Source organism: Pinus tabuliformis, chromosome 8 (assembly GCF_031772625.1).
Source record: "Pinus tabuliformis cultivar Carrire ecotype Pingquan chromosome 8, CPIR1, whole genome shotgun sequence".
In the NCBI taxonomy this organism is placed as follows: Eukaryota; Viridiplantae; Streptophyta; class Pinopsida; order Pinales; family Pinaceae; genus Pinus; species Pinus tabuliformis.
Genome location: NC_142294.1, coordinates 1,335,301,132 through 1,335,312,141, shown reverse-complemented (window position 1 = coordinate 1,335,312,141; position 11,010 = coordinate 1,335,301,132). Strand labels below are relative to the sequence as shown.

General features: G+C 35.7%; 1 pseudogene across 1 annotated transcript; it reads right to left on the bottom strand.

The window, feature by feature from the left end:
- Nucleotides 1-5,283: 5,283 nt before the first annotated feature.
- LOC149240401 (phosphoglucan, water dikinase, chloroplastic-like) lies at nt 5,284-10,203 on the bottom strand (annotated as a pseudogene). The gene is made up of 2 exons (XR_016245529.1): nt 9,498-10,203; nt 5,284-6,532 (listed from the first exon to the last, which is right to left on the bottom strand). The product of XR_016245529.1 is annotated as a phosphoglucan, water dikinase, chloroplastic-like (transcript).
- Between the last annotated feature and the right edge of the window lie 807 nt (nt 10,204-11,010).

Below are 11,010 nucleotides of genomic sequence, written 5' to 3'. Positions count from 1 at the left end.
CTCAGGTTCAAACTTAGTTTATCTGTTTAGATAGGCTTGTGGGCAGTGGCTCTAGGCTCAAGAGTTTAGTGGCAGTCTCATTGACTTGATCCAAGGCTTCTCAGTGACAAGTAGTAGGTCTACCAATTCTCCTGATTAAAAAAAACCACCTTCACCTGAATAAAGTTTGTTTTTAATTTTTTATTTTTTTGGGTGGATGTTGGTGTATTCTTTCAACATTTAGGGTTTAAAGAGATAAGTGCCTTTTGGTAAATAATAGGTCTCATTTTATTTCCCAATTTTGGCATGGTTTGATGGGATTCTCTAATGCTTTCATTGGTTTCTGATGATAGGATAAAAAACCTTACTTTACGAAGGCTCATACATTAAAGATGGAATATAAGATTGCCACGACTAAATATCTTGAAGAAGTCTGACTAGTTTGCTTATATTATGTTTGAATGTGAAGATTATGCATTCAAGTTTTGTTGTTGCATGCTCATTATACAATTTCATGTGCAGTGATCTCTTTTTTGTTGATCTTTTGGAACCATAGACAATTCATTTGTATTCTATCTATTTTGTAGGCTAATGAAGAGGTTGACTCTACAAAAGTTGGCAAAATTGACATGGTTGGTTTAACATCTTTTAAAGCTTCTACATTCACCTTTTATGACCATCTTATTCTTATGATAACTTGTAAGATGATTATGAAATAGTTGTACTTCAGGTTGTTGAATTTTCATATGAGGACTACTTGTATGAACTAGAAGATTCCAATAATTATACCTTTGAGGATTACGCATTTAAGTACTAGTCAACAATAGTTTTTTCAACAAACTACCCAATTCCACCAGGCTTCTTAGTAAAATTTTGTTGGGTTCTTTTCCCTGATGATGACTCATGATCATTGCACATGTGCTTAACTATAGTACATTGAACATGAACCATTAAGAGATATATATTTGAGATAGATAGGTGCAACAAGTGCTGCTCAAAATTTTGTCACATTTGTTGTTACATTTTTGGGGATGTCAGTGGCATGAAATATCCTCACTGGATGGAAATATGGTATTCTCAATGAAGCAATATCAGAGCGTACATTGTTAATGTTTTCTACTGCTAAAGTTATACTTACATGCAAAGATCATATTAGAGTTTCACTTTGATATAAAGTCTGGAAAACATGGAGGTTCTTTTGCATATACATATATATATATATATATATATATATATATATATATATATATATATATATATATATGTTTGTGTCAAGAGGTATTACAAAAACTCATTCTTTCAAGCTATTTTCTTCCTAATCAGAATTTTCAGTGTGTAGAATAATGTTGTGTTTATATCTACATTGTATTGTGAATTTCCAGTGTATAAAATAATGTTGTTTCTATATTTAATTTATATTGTATTGTGAATTACGTGTTGCATAAGGAAATATTATTAGTCTCTACATTTAAATTTTATTGCCAACTGAATATAGTTGTCATGTCAGTCATCTAGGAAGAAAATAACATATGTATTAATCTTATGTAGTCTTGTAATGTTAGTCTTTCAAATAGAATAGAAAACCTAGACGATGTGATAAGTTTGAAATAATTAAAAGATTTAACATGATAATAATTTGTGATATTCTATGTTTCCACAAGAGCCACAACAACCACAAAAGTAGTGACATTGCAATCTTGTGGCTCTTGTTTAGTAAAAAAATTGCCAAGACTTTACAAAGTTTTATAATTTATTGAAAGTTGTAGAATTTACAATTTATAAAGTTTCAAGGTCTAATTTTTTAAAGTCTAATTCTTTAAAGGGTGCTAGCTCAATGGAAAAGCACCTGCTTTACAAGTAGGAGGTTGGTATTTTGATTTCATCGTGCCCTGATATTTATATAAAATGGTGACGATCAGTTTTTGGTGACAGAGACTCAAGTAGGAGGTTGGTATTTTGATTTCATCGTGCCCTGATATTTATATAAAATGGTGACGATCAGTTTTTGGTGACAGAGACTCTTTTGACCATCACTAATGAGCTTATGGTGACATTCTTTTACCCTCACCAAAATATGAAATGGTAACAGTTAACAATGTTAGCATACATATGCATCAATAGTGACGACCATGAAAGGTCCATCACTATAAATTGTTGTTTTTCATATGAAATAATGGCTGACATTATTTGTCATTATAATCATTATTTGTGATAGAGCTTGAACGTCGCCACAACACCTATACTTTTGGTGACAGAGGCTCTTTTGACTGTCACCAATGAGCTTATGGTAACATTTTTCGACCGTCACCAAAATATGAAATGATGACGGTCAACAAACGTCACCATATATATGCATCAATGGTGACGGCCATGAAAGGTCCATCATAAGAAATCGTTGTTCATATGAAATAGTGACAGTCACTATCTGTCATTAAAATCATTATTCGTGACGGACCTTGAATGTCACAACACCTATAGTTTTCATGACGCAACCTTTGGCGACGTTCAGTTTTTTGGTGACAGAGGCTAAGATCCATCATCGTTGTTGGTGACGGTCACTATCCATCATTATAAATCATTATCGGTAACGAACCTTGAATGTCACCACAACACCTATACTTTTGGCGACGCCACTTTTGGTGACATTCAGTTTTTGGTGACAAAGGCTCTTTTGACCGTCACTAATGAGCTTATGGTGAGATTTTTCGACCCTCATCAATGTCCTTTTTTCTTGTAGTGAGAACCTCATGACTAATTCCTCTAAGTTCATGGAAAATGTAATCAAAGTTTTTAGCCACTGCATATCTAGGACCATATCTACCACCTCGGTAAGAATGGCATACATCGGGTTGATAAGTTGTAATCTATCATGTTGAGTTTGATGTTGGTATTTTCCTTCACAAGTTATAGCTCCTTTTTTTGCAACCATAAAATAAAGTTTGTAACTAGGCAGGCAAAGCAATTGTGTTGGTTTTCCATCCTTTTGTCAATGACATTATAGGTATTGCATGAATCAATGAGATCTATAACCTTTTACTTAACTTAACCACAATCGTTTAGATCATCTTTCATCCATATGATTTACTAAGATTCCCATAAGGCAAGGTGTTGTTACACTATTGGGAACATTTTATCCTTGTCTCCTACCATGGATCTAGGAGAGACTTGCATATAGCTATATTTGTTAGCTTCAATGCAAGGAGCTAATTTGATGGCTATGACCATATTAGTTGGGCCTTGTATCCTAATCTCTTGTTGGATTACAACATTTATGACACCAATATGAGTGGGCCTCATGGTTAACAGCATATGTTTCCTCGTAAGAGACCACATGTTCAAATCTTGAGGGGGTAGCATATGTATACCTTCGTACACTTTGGCAGTCAAATAACTATGCAGAGACGGGTCCCTTGTCACACAAACAAGGGGATCTTCTACATAAATTCAGTGTCTGGCTTGGCAATGACCTTAAAAATAGATGATATTATTATTATAAAGTTGCAAAAGCTTATCATCACGTGCAACATATATTATGATGGCCAAATTTATATTTTGCAAGGTATATTCTATCATTGGCCACAATTGTCTCAATGTGGACAAATTGATCAAAATAGTCTCGCTCCCACACATCAACATATTAAGCAAGGAAGTCACACCCGTTGAAGAATCTAGGGCATTTAGGTTAGGGTGAGATTCTTCGGACGATGATAAAACTTTGTGAGGTACATTTTACTTTTTCCTTATTATCACAATCTTCTCTTATTATTAGTGTATGTTCTTTTACTTCATCAAATAGTTACCAAAACAAAAGAGACAAGAACACGGAATGTTGGCCCTCTGCTAGGGCCAAAACCTCTTACTATTTGAGAGGAAAACCCACACAAATTCTTCTTGTAGAGATTCCAATTGACAAATACCAAGACGAAGACCCTTGACCTATAAGCCACTCCAAGACCAAGACATTAGTTCTCTGCTCTTTTCTTCTTCTTGATTCATCTTCCTCTTTGACTTACTAAGCACTGAGATCATCTTAAAGATGGCACTGAGACATGTCAATGTAATGTCACCAAATTGTGACCTTTGTAGCAGCACCGAAACGCCTTGATACAACATTGAACAATAGCTCCAAAATTTAGTTGTCCCTTCATCACTCCTTGCTGACCCATCTGAACTGTTCTCCCTTCTCTGTAATCCAAATCTCAGAGGGATCCAAATTCCATTGACTATGAGACAGCTTCGTTCTGTAGTTTCCACAGAGATCTTGCCACTGCCCATCTGAATAACATTGAGATGTATCCGAACCTCATTCTACCTCTGCCCATCCGAATTCAGAGATGATTGTAGCCTCATTTGAACATCAGAGAGAGATATCTGAATCACTGTACTTGTAGCTAGCCCTTAGACTTTTTCGTTGTTCCATTATCATCTTTTCTCGCTGCTCCTTCCATCCGAATTAGTTTCTGTTCTAGGGATTTGAACTGTATTCTTGTTATTACCCATCCGAATTCAGAGGATGATCTGAATTCCTGAACTGAGGAAATGTGAAGTACCTTGGTGCCTATATATAGTGGTTGCCCATCATAAATAAGCCGACTTGAGTGTATGAAGGGATGTGTCTCTATATAGTGAGCCAACATGAGATCCTTATTCATTTCAAGGCCGACATGAGGAGTGGAACTAGTGCTTGTCGTTGGAGGGCTTCTAGACACCTTTGTTGACTCATATACATGCTCAAGAAGAATTCTTCATAGATGACATTAATTCTATGACACTAATAATAAATCCTAAAGCTCTCAATTGGAGCCATCTAAAATAAAATCATTTGCTCATGAAACCCATGAAGCAAGGCTTACTATAATAATTTTATTTTCTTCATTACATCATTTACAAAAGTCACAATTACATGTAATTATGAAGACCGAAACCTAGTTACATTTTACTACAACACCCACACAATTAGCCCAAGTGATATTGGTCCTTTATGTACTCTTCTATTTGTTATCCATTGATACAATTGGAAAAGTTCAATCTTCAAGGAAAGTGATACTAAGGTCACCTTCTACTATACTGAGGTTCGATCCAAGAATAAATACTGCCCCAGTTATCTCACCCAAGTCAGGACATTATTTTGTCAAAAAAAAATCCCACCATGATGAAGTAGTTCCATTTCGTAATCAGAGTAGTGAGAAACCTTCCGTGGGGAGCAAAATCTTGACAAATTGGTAAGTAATTTTTGTTGATTCGAATGGAGCTCTGAAATGATATTGAAAAATGGAACCATGACTACATTTGTTCCTTTAGCTTATTCATGTGTGGATTGAATTCATTGAAAGAGCCATTATTTTAAGGAAACTATATATTGTTGGAAGTCATTGCTCACATTTTCATAGTATGCAATTCTACTTGACATCGCCACAACATAAAAATACCATAAACCTCGTGAATAGCTTGACCGTCTACCTCTTTTTATAGTGGTGTCATTTGCTAGATGTGACCCGACTTAATCTCTGGGCTAGTCAGATTGAAAACTAGGGTTTCAGAGCTATGAAAAGAGAACGAAGAGAGAAAATATACATAACATTGATTTAGCTCTTCACTTTCTCAGAGGTAGAATATGTTTTGATTTCAGTCTGCACAAATGCTTCAGAAAATTCCCCAAATCCATGACCGTCTCTGAAAGTGTAGAGTTAGACCAATGGGATTTGCTTTGTTGTATTCCCTACGATGAACTTTATGAAGTATTCTAACAGAGCCTTTTTTAACCTCACGCAAATGAAATTACGGAATAAAGAAGGATCCTTACAAACTTTCAAGGCAGCCGAGAAGTGACCCTGTAAATTGCGTCCTGGGTATCTAAAAGTCTCACATGAAGACCAAGAGTATGCCTGGACCCATAAATCTTTTTCAATAAAAAATAACAACAGATGTATCTTACCTTCCACCACCAATTTCTTGCAATTTGATCAACTCCAACCAGCTTCCCTGCTGATAGCCTGATACCTCTAAGCAGGATGTATTCCAGCTCCTTTCCCTTTCTCTGACTGAACGGTCAATAGATCTCATAAAAGTAATATCTTTGCCTTGCCATTCTTGAACAAAAGGACTTGCCTCAGGTACATTCTCGTCTGTCTCTACTTGAGGCTTCCCATTTGATGAGGTTGCTTCCTTCTTAATATCCAAAGTCTGTGATGCTGCAAGTACACGATCCATCCTTTGCAAATACAGGGCTTCTTGTGTCTTGTCCCAGTGACAGACAATTTCAAAGCTCCCTTTTTCAGGGAGTTCTAACAGCCGGTTATGGCCTCCCTCCCATATTATCTTTCCATCTCCTCTAACAATCACAAACTTGTACTCAACTTTTTCACCACCTTTAGTTTCCAGATCCAAAATCCATCCAGACTCACTCCATGACATCATCAGCTTCTTTTTCCATACCCCAAAAGTTTTTGATGATCCTAACACAGCATGGTGCTCCCCAAAACTCACTTGATGGTCCAGCTTGAAATGAAGCTTTACTTTTCCTTCACCGCAGTGTATCCTCATTTTCTCAGCTCTGTAGCAAATTCATGAGAAAAATACACAAGATTAATATTCTTTTATACTTAACAACAACAGTAAAATTCAGCCACTTCTATTACCAGATCGCAGTGACCTGTAACTAAAGATGTCGACCTTCATCGATTTACATGCAAGATTATAGTATGTATAGCATTATAAAGGACACGAATAAAATATGGTGTAGCTGCTCCCTCGATTTACTTTTGAGCATTCAAGAGTTACTATAACAGCACTCTAAGATGTAATCACAATGGTCAGGAAAAAGTTGCAATAGCTAAAATTTTGTGGGGGCACACTAAGCCCATGAGGTACTAAGTGTAATAGGACAGGCCTGGAATTCATATTTGTATGTCCCCTTGGATGTTATTCAAAAGGTTACAAAGAAATGAATTTCACTTTCAGGATGAGGCTGCATAGAACAGTGAAAGATAACTGATCATTTTTATTTACCCAATTATGATTCACCAGAATTCAATCTTATCCCAAGTACCTAGTAGACAATAAGGAGTCTTTAAGCGCGTTATGTTAGATAGTACTCAAGGATATGCAAATATCAGAAAAATATATAATCAGTATTATCACTCTAAAATTCAATTAAACTAAGCCTACTACTTAGTTTCTTTGTTCAATTGGAGCATAAATAAGTTATCATTGAATCAATTTTGTCTTCCTCCTTATCAACAATTAGCTTAATTAGGGTTCGGTGAGATCTTGATACTAGACTGGGTATTAACCATGAGTGGTTGGTAAATACTAAAAGCACATATCTCTCAATGCACAGGTACAGAGAACAAATTCATATTACTAAAAAGCGGGTTAATGTGTTAATACGAAAGTTGAGTTTCATGCTCCCACATATCAAACAAAAGCTTTTACCTATTAAAAAAAAAGTGGCGAAAGCTTTTACCTATTAAAAAAATAGCATTCCGATACCAGAGGATTCCCTTACAAGTACCAGAAAAAGTTTTCCTTAAAAACACAACATTCCGAAACCACATGATTGCCTTAGAAGTGTCATATTGCCTTCCTTCTGCCTTATAAGTATCAGTTTAACTGATCTCCACATGAAGAATATAATACGGAAATGAAATTTGATTATTCTAGGTGATCCCTAACCAAAATATGGCCTTCTTGCGTTAAAAGATCTACCAATTTAAATGAAAATATCATTATTCTTCCATTTGAATAGAGATTTAATAAGAGGCAGGGGAGTGGGGCTCAAAAGGTTTTAAGAAGAATCTTCCAATCCAGCAGCACTAAAAGAAGTAAGATTCCATACGTGAGTTACAGCTCAAGTTAAAGCTAGACCAATTCCAGAGATTTGTGTCTAATTTCACTAATTGAGCCATATTTAAAAGAAAACATGTACTGTATGGCGAAGCGAAAATTCCCTTACAATTAACAGAAAAATACATTTAACTTTATAAAACAACATTCCCATACCACAGGATTGCCTTACCAGTATCAGATTACCTGATCTCCAAAGGAAAATATAATCCGGAAATGGTGAAGCGAAATTCCCTTACAATTAACAGAAAAATACATTTAACTTTATAAAACAACATTCGCATACCACAGGATTGCCTTACAAGTATCAGATGACCTGATCTCCAAAGGAAAAATATAATCCGGAAATGCAATTGGATTTTTCTGGGTGATCCGTAACGAAAATATGCCCTGCTTGCATCAAAAGGTCTGTCGATTTAAATGCAAATATCATTATTCTTCCACTTGAATAGAGATTTAATAAGAGATAGGGGAGTGCGGGGGCTCAGAAGTTTTGAAGAAGGATCTTCCAATCCAGCAGAACAAAAAGATATAAGATTAGATATCTAAGTTACAGTTCAAGTTAAAACTGGACCAGTCCCAGAGATTTGTGTCAAATTTCACAAATTGAGACATTTCAAAGAAAACTGGACCAGTCCCAGAGATTTGTGTCAAATTTCACAAATTGAGACATTTCAAAGAAAACTGGACCAGTCCCAGAGATTTGTGTCAAATTTCACAAATTGAGACATTTAAAAGAAAACATGGACTGTATGGGGAAGCGGAGATAAAGAACCGGTTATTCCAATGCTCAGGGGTTTCTCAGGGCTCTCCCCTGCAACTGGGGTTCCTATGGGGATTTCTGCCCCTGTTTCTATGCTGCCCTGTTTTTGTTTTTGGGCGTGATGGGTTGCATAGTTTCTACGCAACCCTGGGTACTGGGCGGTCGGTCCTCAGGTATTATATCTTGATTATATATGGTGGGTTTTTACTTTTTGGGTTTTTTTCAAACATATTTTTATTTCTGTGACACATTTTGGACTTACGGGTTGTTTTACGTTGGTTTTTTTTTCATGGTGGACTTGATTGTCCTATTTTGTTTCAGCAACTTCTATTGCGAGGGTTTTTGGAATATTGGTTGGTTCTTCTCAACTATGGCTGTCACTCTGGATTGTATTCCCGAATATTGGTTGGTTATTTTCAACTATGGCTGTCACTCTGGGTTGTATGCCTGTGGGAATGTGGAATGTATTTCGGAATTATTTTGACATATATGCTATAAGTATTATTTTGACATATATGCTGTAAGTATAATTATGTAACAATTTTTTATTTTTATATAATAAAAAGTTCGTAATTTTTTTCCTTAAAAAAACCTGTAAAAAAAATGCAAATTCGGTGTTTGATTAAAAATAGAAAGCTTCCTTTCGATCTTTCAAATGACATCCTTGGCAAAATCTTCGGCAAACTTTAATTTTCATGGAAAAACAGGGGAACCAAAAAAAGCTGTGAGAGATATTTATACCATTAGGGCACTGCCGGTCTCGCATTGCCCTAGAAACATATTTCTACGTAATACATAGTTTGTAAAGAATTAAATCTTTGCAGCTCTAAAGATTCACGCCTTTATTTTATATGAATAATGAAATTAACAATACCGAAAAAAATGCCGTAGAAAAGAAAAATGTAGAAACCTTTGAGTGGGTGCGATGCCGGTATTCGAAATCGAACCCCGATTACAAGAGAAGCTCGTATTGAGTGGCCTAAACCCCTCGTAGGGCAAAAAGATGAGCCTCTTTTCAGAGCATTTGCGTCCTGATTTCATGCATGTGGCCTTCGGACAGTCAGGATTATGTCTTGCTCGGTCATTGTTGCGCTTAATTGTAAGACGATTCGAGCATTGGAATAACCTTTCGGCGGCCATTTTTTATGGTCGTCGTCTACAGACGCCACATATTCCCGTGGACGGCATATTTCTATGGGAATGAGGTAGTTTTTATCTTTTTTGAATCAGATTAACCCAAATTTTCAAAAAAAAATGGTCGGATTTTGTCATAATCTTGCCCTAGTTTATAAACTCTTTAAACTACGCGTTTTTGATGCAGAAACTGATTCCAACACACTGGATTCAACCGAAATCGCAGCATTCAAGACGACTGGAATGACTTTGAAACGCTAAAATTGCCCTCCCTTGAAGACTTTCAGTAAATATTTGATCTCTGGATCACCAATCCGCGCCCAAGTCCTTTGAAGATATAGGTGAGGCTGCTGCTTCACACTGGCTCTTTCTTCCTAGCTGTGCACATGCCTCATGTATTTATACTTCTGTTTAATGCTATGAAATTTTGTTCGCTCTGCCTTGTTGTGGGAGTGACGTCCTGTTCTTAAATGCGACGCTAATCTGGATGCGCGATTTGATATAAACTGATAGACATGAAAGAAATTTTGTTCGCTCTGCCTTGTTGTGGGAGTGACGTCCTGTTCTTAAATGCGACGCTAATCTGGATGCGCGATTTGATATAAACTGATAGACATGAAAGATTTGACAATGACCCAAGCTACTGTAACGCCTAAGTGGGAAAGTAAACGGGGAAGTGACTTATGTTATTGAGTTAGGTTATTTGTTTTTGGGTGAAAGTGTTTGAATTTCATCAAAATTTATTTGGGTGGTTTTTTGTTTTTCACATGGTGGGAAAAATTTATTATAGTTTATTTTTCAAAATTTATTATAGTTTATTTTTCAAATCAGTATGGGCTACTATCTAGGAATGGAGATTGAGTCATCATCATTATTCAAGGAAAAGCAAGTCACTTGGAATTAATCATTGGTGTTTTGTTAAGAGGCTTTCGCTCATATCAAATGTCTCAGGTTCTTAGGTTGTTACCCTGTTTCATGTTTGTTTCATGTTCGAGAAAAACGACCAAGTAAAAACAATTTTATATTATAATTATAAGTTTTAAAAACATACATATATAAACTAGTAATGGCCCCTAAAAGTGCAAAGGTACATCGAAGGAATAGAAGATTTGGGAAGATCATCTTGAAAAATTAAATCATTGAATATAAAAACTCTTTATTTATAATAAAATATGTATTATATAAAAATCAAGATTAAGCTCCATCTAAATTTATGAAAAAAAAGTGGTAAAAGTTGTTTTTGCATTTAAAAGTAAGATGATGTGGTATACTTTGATCATTATCACTGA